The following is a 17,414-nucleotide window of genomic DNA, read 5'->3' on the forward strand; positions in this document are numbered from 1 at the left end:
ACTCCACCCAGTGCAAGTCAAACCAGAGCTTAGAGCATTTGTTTGCTTACCTGTTTGTTTGTTGGAAAGGTCAAGTTTGGGATTGCCCCTTTCCCCACACTCCTGAGCTAGACCCGGAGGCGTGAGGTTTCTCATCGCTGTTGACATCACGTCAGACAGGGGTGGCCAGCAGGCACCGTAGGCAGTTCAGCAAGGACAACTGCAGAGCCCTGGCCTGGGAGGGGAGATCTCCTTGTGGTGATCCCCGGTGGGATGGCGTGGCTGGGGAGCGGCCCAGGCAGAGAGCGAGCTCAGCAGGAGCCACCGTGAGCTGGCAGCTGGGGCGGCCCGCAGCGGCCTGGGCTGTATGGAGGGCAGCAGTGCCAGGGCCCTGGGGGCAGTGAGTGCCCACCCCTCCGCAGGGCTTGCTGAGCTGTGTCTCGAGCCCGGGGCCCGGTGTTTGGCCGCCCAGCCCAGGAGATCTTGCCCAGTCCGTGTGAGGTCGGCAGGGAGATGCCGGGCTGGCCCGGGGGCAGGAGCACCAGCCCTGTGAGGGGAGGCTGCGGGAGCTGGGCCTGGGGGAGTTGGGCCTCCCAGCGCGGGGGAGGGGGGTACGAGGAAGACGAGGCCGGTCCCAGCTTGGCCTGGGTTTGACTTCAGCAGGTGTTCAAAATCCTCAAACATCTGTCAAGTATAAAGAAGTAGTATTTTCATTCTAAGTGAATTCTCCAAGCAGCGTTAAATTTATACTTTCAAAAGTTACACTTTTTGCGAAATTACACTAGAAACTACATGTAAAGCTTTCTCCTTGCAATATACGCCATTCAAATACAAATGTTTCTGTCAGTCTTTCAAGTAATTTTAGTGGTGGTTGATTCTTGTCTTGCAGAATTTCTAAAGCAGGCTTTCAATTGGCAGTTCTTTCCTTACGTTGACACTTGATTTTTTTTTTTCTTGTTCGCTGTTGTGAGTATATGGGAAAAAATAGTCAAAATAATGACCAAATACAAAGCTGCTTTCTTGTTTGGGTACCGTGGGCACACCATGGACCGTTTTTTACCATGTCGGTGCTCATTGCTGATTGTTTCAGTTGGTAAAGAAGCTGACCTTCCATAAGGCTTTCCTTGTAAGTCAGCTTCAAAATGAAATTGCTGTAGTTTCTCCCAGAGGTAGATCCACTGAGGTTTTAAACCTGTTTTTAATCGTATTCAGCTTAAACCCCATGCATTTCTGAATCTGGTCTTGAACACTGACATCCTTCTTGAGTAAACAGAAACTGCTTGTTCTGTCTGTGGTCAGCAGTTGTTTTAGACTTACAGAAGGCTTGCTGAAAAATTGTCGGGTCTGCCATAGGTAAGTGGCGTGCTGATTCACCAGTATTACTTCTGGTCACCGAATCCGTAATATGTAGGCAATGCTCAGTATACTAAGAAAATGTATACTAACCATAGTAAAAGTTTACGATACTTTGATCTGATGAGACAACAAACTCCTTTTTCAACAAAATGGCTGTAATATGAAGATGGTTTTTTTTTTAATTTTATTATTATAGTGTGCACACTGGTGTGTGTTTCCCTATACAAACTTACAAATAACGGATAAATCACTCAAATTTTTTTTTTTCTCTATCTTGTACAACTGATACCATGCACAACGGAATGAAGTTAGAATTCTTTAAAAAGTTGAAAAGTACAGTAAAAATATGAACTCTGAAAACATTTAACATTTTTTATGGTTTGAGTTGTCTCTGCAAGTTCATCATGTGGAATATCTACTTTTATATCAGTGCTTTTGTTTCTCAACTACTCCGTTAAATCCCAGATGTTCTTTGAAACAAGAAGAAAAGAGGCTCAGAGTAGAAGTGCTGTGTGAGAAAATGAGAGAAGACCTCCGAAGGAAAGAAGATCAATATTGTAAAGAGATGGAGGAGAAACAGAAACTTGAGTTACACTCTAGGAATTTAGAAATGGAGTTAAGAACACTGAGAAAGCTCTTGAAACAGGTGTCTTATTTTCTGCTTCTTTTCAATTGTATTGGAATATGCCTAGAGAAGGAGGCGCTTTGTTCATGGAAGAGGCGTTGGATAACAATTGTCATCTTTTGAGAACAGTAGAGTACAGTTGGTTCACTATTGGGCTGTTCCTTTTTTTTTTTTTTTGCTTTGCAGTTTATTATTCCTTTTTTCCTTTTTCAAAATTTAGGTTTCATTTGTATTTCAGGCAAAGCCTTACCTTTTTTTGAATTACTACAAAACATCCTGTATTTCGCCTTCTTAAATTTTCATAAGAAAATTTAAATTTATTTATTTATAGGTGGATTATCATAATGGTGGGGAATCAAAAATGTTTTCAAGTATGCAAGGGAGAATGGGAAGATGTATTGCTAGCTCTGTTTTTTCTTCAGATGCAAGCAGTTTTATTGTATTACTGTAGGTTGAAGAGGAACGTGATGAAACACAGAGACAGCTCTCTCAGGAAAAGAGGGCCAGAGCCCTTCAAGAAGGAATTTTGAACAACCACCTTGGGAGACAAATGGAACTAGAAGAAGAGACAAGAAGATCTATAGGAAAAAATCAGAGGTAAGCAGATTTTTTTTCTAATAAATTAAATTTCACCATGTTTGTTTTAAAGTCATAATAAATCTTATATAACTTTTTCTGTTTCTTGATGGTTTATTTACTGTTTACCGGTGTAACTTATCTGGGTAAATACCTTTCTTGTTTTCTCTTATGTCTAAAAGTTCTGGAAAGCAGCATCACTCCTGTATGTACCTGAATTACTTGTGCAAGTAGGAAACTAATAGAAGACACTGTTTACACCGTTTCTTAACCTATCTGTTATTTTCCATTTCATAGACATTTTGTCATCACTTTTTAGGCTTTCTAGCAGTGAAACACCTAGCTACCTATGTCAAGGTTGACCAGGAAGAAAGTTGTTTGACAGTGTTTGTGTTTCCATTGCTTTTTTTTTTTTTTTTTTAAATTAGTTATTCCCTTATTGAACTTACTTCAAGTATGCCTTTCTTTTCCACCTCCACATAACTAAAATTTTATGATCGAATATCAGCAATGAATTCAACTCTCTGTAAGAGTTAGAGTAACTGGAGGAGAAAAAGCAATCATAAGCACTGTATTAAAAAAGATCTTGAAAAGAATTTACTGAATTTCCTAAAGAATGTGCAGTGCCTGGAAGCCTTTTTGTTCTTGGCTGTGCTGCCCAATAAATGTAGGGTGAATGTGTTTAAGTGGAAAAAAGTTATACATACAATAAAGAGGAAATATACAGGACTATTGCATTCCGGGGGTGATTGAGTTTTATAGCTAACTTCCAGTAACACAAAAGGATAAGTGTTCAGAAGACATTTGAGAAGGAAAATACCCTTTCTAGCCTTGTTTTTACCAGATCTGTAGCACAACTAATTCAACCTTAAAGGCAGTATTATAAAGGCATGCACATACAAGAAAGCACTGTCATTTTAAAAGCTTTGGTTGCTGGTTTAAGGGGGGAAAAAAACGTAACTGTATATTTGGGATGTTCATTTAGGTTTTAAGGATATGTTGCACTTCCGTTGTGTACGTACATTGTACATGTGCATGGGTTCACAGAGTAGCTTATTGCCTGAAACTTCATCTTTGAAGTCATGCTTTAGTACTAGAAATGTTAAAATGCAGTTTATTGCTGCAGGTTTTTTGTAGATTCATTTCCCAATTGGCTCTTTATTCATGTTCCCTGTCCTTCAGGAATCCAGCACTGACAGAGAACAGGATCTGTTGTACAAGAATCAGTTACTACAAGATGAGATTGCTATGCTAAGGCTAGAACTCACTCAAGTAAGACTTAGGCACCAGGAGGAAGAAGGAAAATATTTAAAGGAAAATGAGACCTTGAAAGAAAAAAATGAAGCTCTCAAAAAGGAACGTAAACTGAACAAGGAAGCATTAAGACAAATGTTTTTTCAGTTCAACACGGAGCTGGACTTACTAAAGACAGAATCTGCAGTGCTGACTTCCAAACTTGAGCAGACAAACAAAAGCAAAGACAGACTAGAGACAGAAATTGAATCATTTCGTTCCTCCCTGAACGCTGCAGTTCAAGAACTTGAACTTCATTTGTCATCAAAAAGCAATGCTGAACGAAGATTTCACAGAGAACGTGATGAATGCCTTTGCTTGCAAGTCGAGCTCCATCGTGACCTCTCTGGTGTGCAAGAAACCAACAAGAGCTTGTCTCTGCAGCTGTGTAAAGCTAAAAGCAAAGCTAATAGGCTAGAAAATGAGCTTCACCAGTTGAAGCAAATGCTCAGAGAAAAAGCTTTGCTTTTAGAAATGGCAAAAAAGAATTAAGTCAAGGCCAGTGTCGGGCAAAGGAATGTGATCATGCTCGACAACTTGAGAAAGATCCAGTAAGCAAACCTGTAATAAAACAGGAGTCCTTGCAGGAGCGATTGGCCCAGCTCCAGGGTGAAAACCTTTTTACTCCATCAGCAATGGGAAGAGATGCAGAACAAGAGGATCATGAAAGAAAAAATGGTGGATTATGTGCAGCACTGTTTTAATGACATTTTCAGCAAACTTAGAGCTGATAGGGAAAAGCAAGTTTATCTAATAGAAGAGCGAAACAAGGATTTAAATGCCAAGTGTACTGATTTAAGGGAACAAGTCTTTAAATATGAGACTGACGTAGTAGAAAGACAGGTAAAGTATATGCGTAGAAAGAACAATTTAAAGTTTGTCCATTCTTGAAATTAGTTTGTTCCTACAAAGTATCCGGTGTAAGTTATATGCATGGGACCAAAGAATACTGATTTGTTCTGGTTTGTTATGTTTCTCTCGGAATTGCGGAAAGTTTTGGCAACGGGGATATTAGTCCTCAGATCTAAGCAGAGAACAGAAAAAAGGTATCCAAGTCTAAGCTTTGATCAAGAAAGGTGATTCTTCTCTAGAACTTTTTTCATCTATTTTCCTTAGTCCATGTTATGCCCTATAGAATAGTCTTAAGTATTTGATGATTTTGATGTAAGTATTGCACTGATGACATGAATGAGAGTGGTATAAAAGGAGGAACCATCCAATACACGAGGGCTGAGAAATGAAGGTACAGAGAAGTGAAGTGGTTGGGGATAGATTTATATGAAGCTTCTATAGAGGGGAAAAAATAGGTTCTCTGTAAGCTGCTATCAAGATTGAAGAGTATTAGTAATGTCCAGCTGTTGATTTCTGTATGTGTTTTGAGGGTTCTGAGGGGCCTGCCTGTTCCTCAAAGTTCATGTCAGACGGTGACCTTAAGCTTTCTCTTTTATGATGTGTAGCCACACTCCAGCAGTACTGTCAATCATGGTAAACTGTGACTTGCTTTGTATTCTTACTACCAAAATAATGGGTTCCTTTTGAAGATCATGTGAGAGAGTGTGTGTGTGTATATGGATATAGCTATATATATATATATATATATGAGCTATCCAGATTTTTGTAAACCTAATCTATCAGTACTTCTAAAACGAGCTCAGTAAGAAGACTACAAGAGGATGTGATTCAACATACCCTTAAAGTGTATCTCAAAGGAGCTTTCAGATATTTGTATTCATTTAATTGTATTTGTATAGTGAAGAAACAGAAGAAAGAACAATCTAACACAAAGTCCTGCCTTCAGTCACCAGAGTAATATTTGCAGTCAAACTATGGCTCTTAGATCACAACAGATTTCTTTGGGTTTTGTTAGGAAAAAAATACCTAATGGCAGTGTGTTCCTGTGTATTGTTCAAGGAAGAACAATACCTGAGCCTTTTTTATGTGTTAGGAAACAGAAATCCTCGTGAACAGCTGCTGATAGTTGAAGGTGCTCAGCTGAGAAAGATGACAAGAGATCATCATCCATGCAGATGCCTGCTGCTGGCAGGCAAAATTGCATACTTTTGGGTTCAATCTAGACAGGTCTAATTGTATAATAAAATAAGTTAAAGGCGTATTTCATGTTCTTAGAACTTTCTTCATGCTCATTTAACTGTTTCGTTAGGGCATGTTTGGACAACTGCAGCAGGAGCTTGCTGATGCACCTAAAAAGCAATCTATGCCAGAAGCTTCACTTGAAGTTACTACACGCTACCACAGTGACCTGGAGAGAGACAAGCTGCGCTTGCAAAAGGAGTTGGAAAGAAAGTTGAAAACTAAGGTACTTAATGTCTGTAACTATATGAATAAATCTGAGTGTAGCTGTTGAAAGTAGGAGCGAATGTTGTCCTTTTGCACCACCTTTTGCAGTGTTCTTACGAAAACTGAAGTATAGAGGGAACCAGAGGAGCTTTGCAGGAAAGCTGTAGGGTGATTTTGTGTGTGTGTGTGCATGTCATCTTATCCCCCAAAGTTGTAACCTCATCCTGTCGCTTCTAGAGTATTCCTTCTTCCCACCAGCTCCAGCTGCTGTTCTTGGTTATGGTTCCTAAGGTGTGTTTTACACTCCACATCAACCTTGGCCATAGGTCTTGGATGGGTGGAGGAGAGCTTAGGCCTGTTTCTGTGTGAGTTACTGCATTCTCCTGCGCTCTTGTCTTTTCCGGCCACCTTACTTTTTCTTCTGCCACTGTTGCTTTCACAGACGCAGAAGCAGAACATGCTGGCTCTGACATCCAAGGACTTGCACAGCACGTGGGAGGAGCACTTGAAGTCAAGATCCCACCTTGAAGAGCGCGTTGCTCAGCCGGACGAGGAGAAGGCTGAACTGTTGCAACAGGTGAGCCCAGAAAATTCTCCGGGCACCGAGGCAATACCCAGGAGAACCACATGCACCTTCTGGTCAGGTTCTTACATATCATTGCTTTCTGTTATCCCTGCCATTCAGTCTGCGAGTACCTTATCGTTTGGGGGTCACGGAGGAAGCAAATAAAAGCTAGATGGGTATCTTTGTGTAAGCTCTGGAGTGGCTCTGTTGGGAAGAGTTCCCAGTTTGGTTTGCTATCAGTTGAGCACATTGAGCAAGGCCACAGTTCCCAGTTCTTCCTTGGATTTTGTGTGGTCATCTTCTGACCCCTTGGTTTCTAGGCAGGTTTAAAATGCTTGATGTTTCCAGTGCGTGTATGGAGGAGCTGCTGTATGTTTTCAGCGTAGCGGGAGCTTAAAAGCCTTGCAGAAAAACATACTGAAGGAATGCTGGGTAAATGAACGAGTGCTTGGGAAACAAGCAGCGCCTGCCAGTTGCCAAGGGGCGGCCTTCCCCTTTTCTCCTTTTCTGTAGAGGGAAAATGGAAGTACAAAGTCAAAACAGCTGCCAGCTCTCCTCTGGTGTGGCTGAGAAAACACCAAGAGGAGGAAAACCAGCATGTGGCTAAGTAAATGCCCACACAGAAGAGGTGGAGGTAATGGCCGAGGGGAATAAAATGTTGAAGAACTCCAAAAGATCAGATTCCTCCACAAGCCCCTGCCTGCTGGTTGGTGGAAGATCCCATGAAAGCTTTGGATGGATCGATGTTCTCCCATGAAGTGCATACCTACGTAATCCCTACTGTGAGCAGAGGCACTGCCAAAAGTGTTCCCCAGCATCTTTTCCACCTTTTTGTCTAGAAGAGGATGGCCTTTGCTTCAGGCGAGGGCATCTGTTTCTGTAGTTACATATTGGTCTGTTTGATGTGAAACCTGAAGGGATGGATGGAATAGCCTCGGGAATTCCGTCCCATGGCATTCTGTGGAACGTGGCTAACGGATAGAGACGTCCGGCAGCTTCTCTGTGGAGAGCGCTAGATGCACAGACTGTACGTAGGTATTTTTCCTGTGCTCTGTGTGCGTGATACATCTTTCTTTTCTCTTTTGAAAGTGTGAGAGAAAGAAAGGAAGTGAAGAAGCTGGTAGAGTTGAAACGCCCAGTTGAACTACGTCTGGCCCAAGAAATGAAAAGAAACCTCGATCTGCAGAAAGGTGTAAGAGGTACGGCTTTTTAGCGTGGTGAAGAGGTATCCCTGCGTAGGAGTCATGTTTTATTAAACTTTAGTGTAAAAATAGGTGTACCTAACTGTGAGCAGATGCCAGCCTCGTGTTAGTTCTTGCAAGGTACTCCTGTACACCAGCCCCTAGTTTTCAATAGCTGCCAAAACAACTGCAGATGCAGGTTGCCCTGCAGTTCTCCTGGGAAAAAGGGAGTCTTTCATTCCTCTTTTCAGGTGAAATCTGGACTCTCCAAGTGTATGTGGCACAGGAATACTGTTTTTTCCTGGTAATTCCTGGTGTGTCAAGTACATTAAAGATAAAGCAAGCTGTGTCTGTGCTGTTTACATGAGAGTATGTGAAAAAGTCCAGTTTTGTTTCTTTTTGCTTCATTGTTTTCATGACTAGTTTGCTGTGCAGGTTGAAGAGGCTGCTGAGCAGAGCTACGAAGGAGCTAAGGGTGTATGAGGCGAGAGGGGGACTGTCCCAGCTTAATTTGCAGGGAGAAGCGAAGAACAGGTATTCTGAAATGGTCAATGAAATTGGCAGATTAAGAGCAAAGGTGAGCTTTATTTTGTTTGGGTTATTGTGGTGGTTTTTCTTTTGTAACCTTTGTTCTTTCTTTATACTTCTTTTCATGTTGTTGATTTTGACTACTTTTTTCTTGGCTGTATTTCTGAAATTATTTGGCTGCTTTTTGATGTTCCTTCTATGGTCACAGTAGTAGGCGACTGTAATACTGATGTAGCTCTTAGGGGTAAAGATGGAAGTGTTACGTACACAGCAGTATCTGCGAGGGCGCATCAGGGGTAGGCTGTCCTGCAGAGGAAGGGCAAAGCAAGAGCCACAGCAAGGCTGGCAGGGTCTGTGACCACACAGGCCAGGGATCAGCCCCACAGGCCCTCACCAAGAAGAGCAGAAGAGTTCTGGGGACAGTTCTGGGGACAGTAAGCAGAGTCCTCCAAGAGTGCAGATCACCAGGCCGGTCCATAGGGATGGGCAGGTCTGCAGTCCTACTGGGACGTCACGTCCATGGGTGAGGGCCAGGGCTGAGAGCAGTGAAGGCCCAGCACAGGCCTGGCTGCAGCTTGAGGCCGTGGCAGCATCGTCGGGCTCCGACGGATGCATTCCCTCTCGGAAGAGAGGGGAGTAACGCCACCGTCACTCGGAACAACTCTGTGCAGTTGGCCTTGCCCAAGGTCACCCCCTGAAGCCTGTCTCGGGCACGAGTTGAGCAGGAGGCAGGTGGGGGTTTGCTTTTCGGAATGGTGTCTTTGCTTCCCAGGGCACGATGCAGTGTGAGGTGATGCGGAAAAAACCCTGTAACTTGTTGCTTACTAGTAGCTGACTCAGTCCGTCTTTCCCTTGTCATGGAGACCCAGAAACGCTTTTGAGGTTGCTCTGGCTGTTTGGTAGCATGGAACCTTTTAGCTGCTTCTCCGCTCATTACTGAGATAGCTGTGTTTCAAAGTTATGCTCCTTTTTAGAAGATATTATTGTAGAACGAGTCAACTGCCTTGAGAGTGGCTCATTTTTAGTTCACAGGTTAGCAGCATATTTGTGTTCCTGTTGGAAGAGTTATTTTGAATGACAGGGAATGGAATTACGTTTGGGCAATTTTAAATAAGTGTAAAGTTTCTACGTATTTTAGAGACTTTCAAGTGTTGACTCTGGTGGTTTCCCCCTCTTTTTAAAAAATAAAAGATGGTGGGATATCATGTTTTATGGTTAATAGGTATAGATGATGGATGTTTCTGGAGGGGGAAAGAAGGGGATAGAGCTGTAGTTGACCATTGGAACCCATGGGAAGTCTGATATTTCCTGGAAATCTTTTGAAAACAAACTGTAGCTTTGACCTAAAGAGACTGTCTTCTGCCACCAGTGCTGCAAAAGCGGTGTTCTGAACCACTATTTCCAGATCTGTTAGCGTAATGGAAGGAAAGGGTATCCGTTTCTTGTCTTGTCAGTTCTGTGACGAAGCTTTGACCGTGTGACAGCATGTGACAGTTCCTCTGAAGCATGATACATGGGTTTTTTTCTGATGAAACCAGAATGTGGCTGTGATGTAACTGGGTATGGGTGTGTTTGATTTCCTATGATCGTATGAACATCTCGCAGAAGAATAGCCCTAGTGCTTTTCAGCCTAGCCCTGCGGGTGTAATGCCGCTGGTTTGGTACCTCTTGGTCTGTGACCCACTGCAGAACTGAGGAAGGATGGGAACCTGAGGAATGCTGTCAGAAATGATGTGAAAGCTGTTCTTGTTTTAAAAGAAGAGCCTGGTTTCGCTTTTGTTTTAACACTGAATCAGCAGATGGTAAATAAATAGTCTTGATGGCCAACTCCTGTACCAATTTTCACAGATTTGACTAATTTTAGATCTCTCTGAGTTCCCTGTTTTTTTCCCCTTTCCTGTCTACAGGTCGATGAACTTTCCCAGCAGCTGGAGATAGTCTAAAAAAGGCATGCAGCTAGAAGCACAAAATCATGATTTGCGAGAGTTGTCCACCATGCATGGGAGCCATGAAAAACTGGAAAAGAGCAAAAGCCAGCTGAAAGAAGAGGTGGCTAATCTCAAACACCATATGGAGACTAACATGGTGGATCGCAGCCAAATAGAACAATACAAAAGAGAGGTGGAAGAGTGAGCTGAACAAGAAATAAGACAAAAACTGCAAGAAGTCAATCTGATTTTGCAGGTAAGTTAATTTCTTATGTGTGTCTGTTACAGACTTCTGTTTTGGTTGTCATTTTATAGGGGCGGGGGGTGGTGCCTGATTCCATGTGTTACGCTGTACTTCTGTTTTTCCTGAAGGGCAGTGGGAGAAGGGAATATGGTTGGGCAAGATGCTTTCATGGGTGTGCAGTGTGCCTGCAGGCCCTGAATCAAAAACTTGCCAAGGTAGATTTTCATTTTGCAGTTCTTGGAGGGGTATCACTGTCCACTGGTCTTCTCATTGTTTATCCTTGAATGGGTATTGCAACTTAGAGTTGTCACAGCCAGCCATACACATCTTCCTTAGTCATTGCACAAGGGGCAACGCTCAGAAAAGAAGTCGCCAAAGCTGCAGGGTGGGGGCTGGGGGTGCGGCATCTCCATGATTTCTTTGAGGAATGCTATGCCCTGTCCTACAGAGATAGTGTTCTTCCATCAGTAGCTTTGATGAGTAATAGTGCTAAGATGGGGGTTCTTTCTGAATGAAAAGAATCATTTGGTGTGGTAGTTCCAGGGTTGTGCCCTGGTCGCTGATGGCAGTGAGGAGGCACAGTTGCCTCGCTGAATAGAGCTGGTCCCTTGAAATTGGGTACACGCAATTGACTGGCGAGGAGAGTTCTCTTTTTCTTTGCGGTGGTTGAAAGTGTGTATCTACTTCAGATGCAGGCAGCCTCCCAGGACAGATTAGAACAAATCAGAGCCAGTCGTCATGCTTTGCTGACAAACCAGCTAGAACACAGAATTGGAGACCTCGAACGTGAATTGGACAGGATAAAAAATACCCAACGAGACAGTATTTTTCAAAAAGAATCTGTACAGGCAGAAGCGTAAAAGTACAAAGACCCGTATCTGGAGGAAGTTAAAAATGGAAGATGCCTAGGAAATAAACTGGAAGGGTAAGTCCATGCATTTTTGGGGTGATAATAAGATACTACTTCCCTCAAGCAGTTTTCTTTGTTAAATACCTTTTCTACATCTGGTCAGCATTATGCATAAGATAGCATATTTGTGATGAAAGTACCTTAAGGCTCCCCCCTGTTCATTGGAACTATCTTCATTTCTCTTCAGTGTTCCAGCAGTAACACCACCGATCATGGGCATTAATAGGATATTTTTGAAGTTGAGTTTGTTTTAACAGGCAGCCTTTTTGCCAGTCTCTAATCTCCTCTTCTTACTCTAAGTATGGCAGAAAAGATAATGTCATGTCCTTTACTGCTTGAATAAGGATAGGCCCTTCAGAGAGTGGCATTTGATGCTGCGAAGCAGCAACAAAAATCTTTTGGCTTCCATTTTAGCCGCATGTCATAGGTTTCAGCTTTCTTTGGGAAAGGAAGGGTAGCCCAGAGTTCTTATGCAGGTGATGTACCTTTCAGGAAGAGCTATGTAAACACACGGTGTGCACAGACTGCTTTGAGGCCTTAATGCTGAGAAGTCCAAAGTATTGGTTAACTCTTGCTGCTTCTTGCAGGTAGTGTGGCTACCTAGAAATAGGCTCTTCAAAAAACCTCAGATCAAATTATGGACGGTTTTTTTGGACTCTCTTAATCCCTTCCACTTTCAGAAGTCAAATAATAGTCAAAGACCTGGAGGGTAGCTTTGCGGAAGTGTTATTACCAAAGATAATTCTTTGTATGCTTCTGAATGTTTCAGAGCTAATGAGAGATGAGCAGAAGCCAACGCTAAGCTCCTTCGGGAGTGCCATAGAAGCAAACCTTTAATTGCAAGCAGCGCTGTCAGTGGTCCAGTTCTGTATTCAACTGAACTGGGACATATTAGCAACAATCTGGCACTGAATAGAAGTCTAAATCTAGGAGGAAGCTTCCTAACCCCAACCGTGAATACGTTACCATCAAGAAACAGAGTTGAAGCCTATGTGGCTAAGGTAAGCGTTTTTAAATACTGTTCTCAACTAGTGTTGAAGAGTATCTGTAAGCAAGGTTGTGCTTTTCAGTCTAAAGTCAGAATCCATTTCTAGTTCCAAACCATATGCTCTAATATGCTAAACCAAATTGCTCATCAAAACAGTACACAACTAGGTAGTAGAAACGAAGACTTTTGGTCATCAGGGTTATACAAATTTCCAGAAGTGCTCAAAGACCAAAAAATACTGAGTTCTAAATGATGAACTGCGTAACAGGTTATTTTTTGCAAGTTCTCTTTTGCAAGAGAAACTGTGATGAAGAATACTGTGGCATAGGAAGCTCCCAAATAAGCTCTTCAGTAAAATTTAGTGCCGATGCCCCATCCCTGGCAGTGCTCAAGGCCAGGCTGGGTGGGGCTTGGAGCAACCCGGTCTAGTGGAAGGTGTCCTTGCCCATGGCAGGGGGGGTGGAACTGGATGATTTTTAAGGTCCCTTCCAACCCAAGCCATTCTGTGGATGACCTTTTTTAAAACAGCTAACTTTATGATGAGTGCAAAATCCCATCAGACACCTTTGTTTGAGACACCTTTTCCTCCTTCACTGATGTTCATGCTAGCAGTTTCTTCACCGGAACTTGTTTTAGTACAATACCAACAAAGGGATGCTTCAAAAATAGGATGGTATTGATGTGCGGAAAGCAGACTCCACAATCAGTAAGATTGTGAAGTAGGTATGTTTATTCAGCGCTGGGCAGCACGGGGGGTAGTCCCGCCAAAACCGTGCGCGCCTGACACGAAAACTTGCTCTGTTTTTATAAGGCATCTCATTACATATTCATAATGTGTTGCAATACGCCTATACATATGCATTACCTATCCCCGCTTCGTATTAAAATTAGTTCTGCGAGCCATTTCCGTATTTTTTTCTCGACTGAGTTTGCGCAGTGTCCCATGGTGGTGGTCGTCAGGGGTCCTGAGGATGAAGGCAGGTGAGTCTTGCTAGTTACCCCCACATCTGGCGCAGGCTCAGTAGCGTCCTGGTTTTTGTCCAAACCGCAGAACCAGCTTTGGCTTGTTCTTGCAAGGTTGTAATTGTTCTTTTGACTTATATGGTCATAAAGCTGGACTTATATGGTCATAAGGCTCTTTACTCCCGTATACCTTATCACAACACCCAAGCAAACCATGTAAGATCTGGCAGACAGCTAAGCAGACTATTATAATCGTTAAACTTTACCCTATCTCTTAACCCCCCTCTCTCTCAGTCCCCCCTTTTCAAAGAAATTAGTAAATTCTTTTACTCAGACTCAAAGTATTGATTAGATTCTAATTTTTGTCGCAGTTGATTTCTCTTCCATTCACTATAGGAATTTCCAGTTCCCTTAAGACACCAAAATCCACAACGGATCGCTATACTAATAATTAAAAATAGAAAGACAATTACAATGATCATTACAAGTAATTGTTTTAACCATGTTAGATTGGGCAACCAGGATGTCAGTTTCTCCCATAATTCAGAAAAGCCCCAAGAAGTGTTATCTTGTGTCACTTTTTTTTTTTCCTTAATCTAAAATATCTGGCGAGAGAATCAAATTCAGGATGGGTATAAGATATTTTTTAGATGGTGCTTCTTTGCTAATTTTTACAGGAATAAGTTAATATAAAATATTAACGTAATTCCCGATGTCTGTTACAGCTAGCATTAAGAAGGGTCAGTTGCTTTCCTGAGTAGTTTGACAGACTTTACTCACTGTTTTATCCTAGTGAGCTGCCAGATTTGGGATGCCATAATAAGAGTAATGCAATTAGGTTTTCTGCACGTTGTCTGGTTGACTTCTTAGTTAAGAGTTTCTTTCCCTTTGGGAATAAGACTAGACAGCCTGTCATTTGCTATTACTAATTCTGCTTAAGATTATCACTGGAGCTTTTTTTGTAATTAGCTATCTTAGTTGGCTCTTAAATTTTAATAGCCAATTGAAGCTACATTTTAGCCAAGTTCCATACCTAAATTGCATTCAGTCCATTAACAAAGTTGGTTAAAAGGCTCTTAAAACAAAAGCCAATAGATGGTGGTTAGCACTTCCATGTTTGCAGCAGTAGCAGTACCAGCCTCCAATGAACATTCTCAAGAAATGGCACTTCCTTCTAGCAAAGGAAGAGAACAAAGAATGACCAAAATTTGTTTTGGGAACAAAGGCTGATTATGCAGAATACTTGTAGAAAAAAAATAAAAATGAAGTGCGTCTTTTCTGGAAGAAGGTGGGGGAGATGCAGAAGGGAGAAATTAATGGTTCTGCTCAGACTTGACAGGTTCTGGAAAAGCCAAATAAATGAAGTTATGTTTTTCTCCATTTCAGCTGATCAAAATTATTAGCAAAACCATCTGAAGCACCTTGTGGTGGAATCGTCACCTTGCTGAGTTTAGTTTGTAAAACATCCTGCCAGACATTAAAAAAACTGTAAGCATGCCAGCATATAGGCTCAGAGCACCGCTTCTCTAGTTGATAGACCCTATAATTTTCTTTTATACTGAAGACCATGGCTGGATACCTCAGCCTCCCAAATAATTTAATGTAACATCAGTCTGCATTTTTTTTCCCTAATAACACTTGTTTAAATTAGATTTTTCTCCTCTTTTCTTTCTTTAAGGTATAGACAGGAGATTAACAGCCTTTGGATCATCCCGTGACAAATAATGGCTTTCTTAGACTTTTCTGCTTTTTAAAAAATAAATAAATCTTTACTGCTGTGAAGACATCAAATATTAATACTGCTACAGTTTTAATACAGAGTCTACTAGTTGCTGATGAGTTGTTTCAAGGATGGTTTGCAATGCCCTGTATGTGTGACGATAGGTAAGTATCAGTGGCTTCATTGCAGGAGGCGTGAGGCAAACCCCAGATTATGTCTGAATAATCAGTGTGTGTGTGTATCTATCTATCTATCTATCTATCTATCTATCTATCTATCTGCTTTTACCAGCATATATAGTGGGACATCTAAATTAGAGTTTCCAGAGTGTACCACTTCCATTGTTCAATAAGACGTAGAGCTGGAGCTCTTTGAACATGAGTTGGATCCTGTTGCTTGTAGCTGACCTGCAGAATCAAACCGACTGGAAATGCTCTGTGGCAGTAAGTGCCGGTTCCTTCATCTCTCTTGCTGTTCTGGGGGTGCTGGGCTCTCTGTGATGATGCAGTACTCAAAGGGGGAAGGAATCTTATCTGTCTGAAGGTTGATTTTCACGATGTGCTTTCTCACAGGTAGGGAGAAAGCAGATGTGGTGGGATCAACTTCTTTGGAAATTCCTAGAGTCCTAGTTGATCTCATGGATAGCTTTATGCAACCGCATGCTAACTCACATGCATTTCAGTTTTCTTCCCCCATATTTTCAAGACTGAGCAGCTGAAGATTTAGAAAGGTGATTCTATGAATTCTTGCTTCATTTTAGGCCTTCTTTATCTCTATAGATGATACCTCTATAGCAACAGTTTTGGGGTTTTGCGTGTTTTGTTGTTTGTTTTTTTTTTTCCTTTTCTCCTGAAGTGTTACATAAAAAAAAGGGAATATACTATTTCTGTGAACAGTTTTGCCTGGATGCAGAGTAAGCCGGACAGCTTAGAAAAATGCAGCAGCTCTAATTGGATGCTACAGACTAGTTTTTCTCTGCACTGATGGGCCATGTTTTTAAACATGAAGTCAACCAGCAGTATTGCACTTGTACTTATTTCTAGTTGTCTGTGTTTCATTTTATCTCAATCCAAACCTGTCTTCTTTCAGACTAGAGCATATCCTGCTCATATAGGCTTTCATGCCAGATTTTAATGCCCTTGCATCTAGGTCTACTGCATACAAATAACTGAAGCATTTTCAAATGGACCTCAAGTTCCACAACTCCTAAGCTGCTGACAAGTGAATCCTGACAGCTTTTTCTCCATCGTTGTGAATCCTGCAACAAGCCAAAATTGAGGTTTTGCATTTTCTCAGGGATATCCCAAACAGTAAAAGAGTTGTGGAGGAACTGTTATTTGATGGGAGAAAGATTGCCTCCCATATTTCTGCCCCTTGTGTTGGAAGGTCAGCTTTCCAACCCTGCAGACCTTAGCTGCTGTGATGGGTTTTCATAAGTATACTCGAAAGAAAAGTGACAAGAGCACAGTGAGACAGCTGTGAAGTGTAGTAGAAGTGAAAAGAAAATAGACGTTTATGAACTTTCCTGAACTAATTCCTTTTGCCAAACCACTCCAGACAGGAGGAAGCTGGCACAGTGGTAATCTGCATCTGCAGCTCCTGAGAGAAGGAAAATGCTGCTTTGGCAAATGGAGCAAGAAACCTAGAAAATTAAGGATTAATATGTCCATTTATAGAGAAGCAGTGAGAACACAGTAACATGAAATACAACCAAGGAGGATGCATTTAGAAGACAAAAGAGCCCTGGAAGGGAAGGTACTTAGCTTTGTTCAGAATGCAAACTATAACACGCAGTTCTTGGAACTGGTGAGTTGCGCAGCTGAATGTTAAAAGAAATTAGTTCATACCACAAGAAATACACAATCTGTGCCTTGAAAACCTGAAGGTACTTTTCTTTTCTGCCAGGAGGGGAGTGGAACACTGGATCTACTTGAAAGTAAGTAACCCTCCAGCTAATTTTATCGATCTGCTGCTAAACTTCAACAAAAATAGTTTTATTAATAAACTGAATTCCTTTCTGAAAACAGATATATCTATACAAAATAAAAATGCCTTTATTCCTGCTTTCTCACTAATCTGTCGTTATGGAGTTGTTTCCTTTGGAACGGTGAAGGTGGATCTGCACTAGCACATGTGCAGTCCCTGACTCACTTCTAATAATGCTTGGTGATAGCCATAGTGACAGGTATAGAGCAAACGGCACCACATTCAGAAGACAATATGGTGCTGAAAATATCTGGACATGGTCTAACAACTAGTT

At 41.8% G+C, this 17,414-nt stretch overlaps 1 protein-coding gene and 2 long non-coding RNA genes across 3 annotated transcripts in view; 1 reads left to right on the plus strand and 2 right to left on the minus strand.

Annotated features, from left to right (window-relative positions):
* Positions 1 to 17,414, minus strand: part of LOC308057729 (heat shock factor protein 5-like) — a 310,493-nt gene that overhangs the window by 146,798 nt on the left and 146,281 nt on the right. The gene's annotated exons all lie outside the window — the stretch shown is intronic.
* LOC308057743 overlaps positions 1 to 17,414 on the minus strand; it is a 158,825-nt gene that overhangs the window by 124,715 nt on the left and 16,696 nt on the right. The window lies entirely within an intron of this gene.
* Positions 10,391 to 12,577, plus strand: LOC308057736. Its single transcript, XR_013925429.1, has 3 exons — positions 10,391 to 10,585; positions 11,263 to 11,498; positions 12,253 to 12,577. It is a non-coding gene; the product is annotated as an uncharacterized lncRNA (long non-coding RNA).

This window comes from Falco punctatus (genome assembly GCF_963210335.1).
Source record: "Falco punctatus genome assembly, contig: scaffold_29, whole genome shotgun sequence".
NCBI classification, from domain to species: domain Eukaryota; kingdom Metazoa; phylum Chordata; class Aves; order Falconiformes; family Falconidae; genus Falco; species Falco punctatus.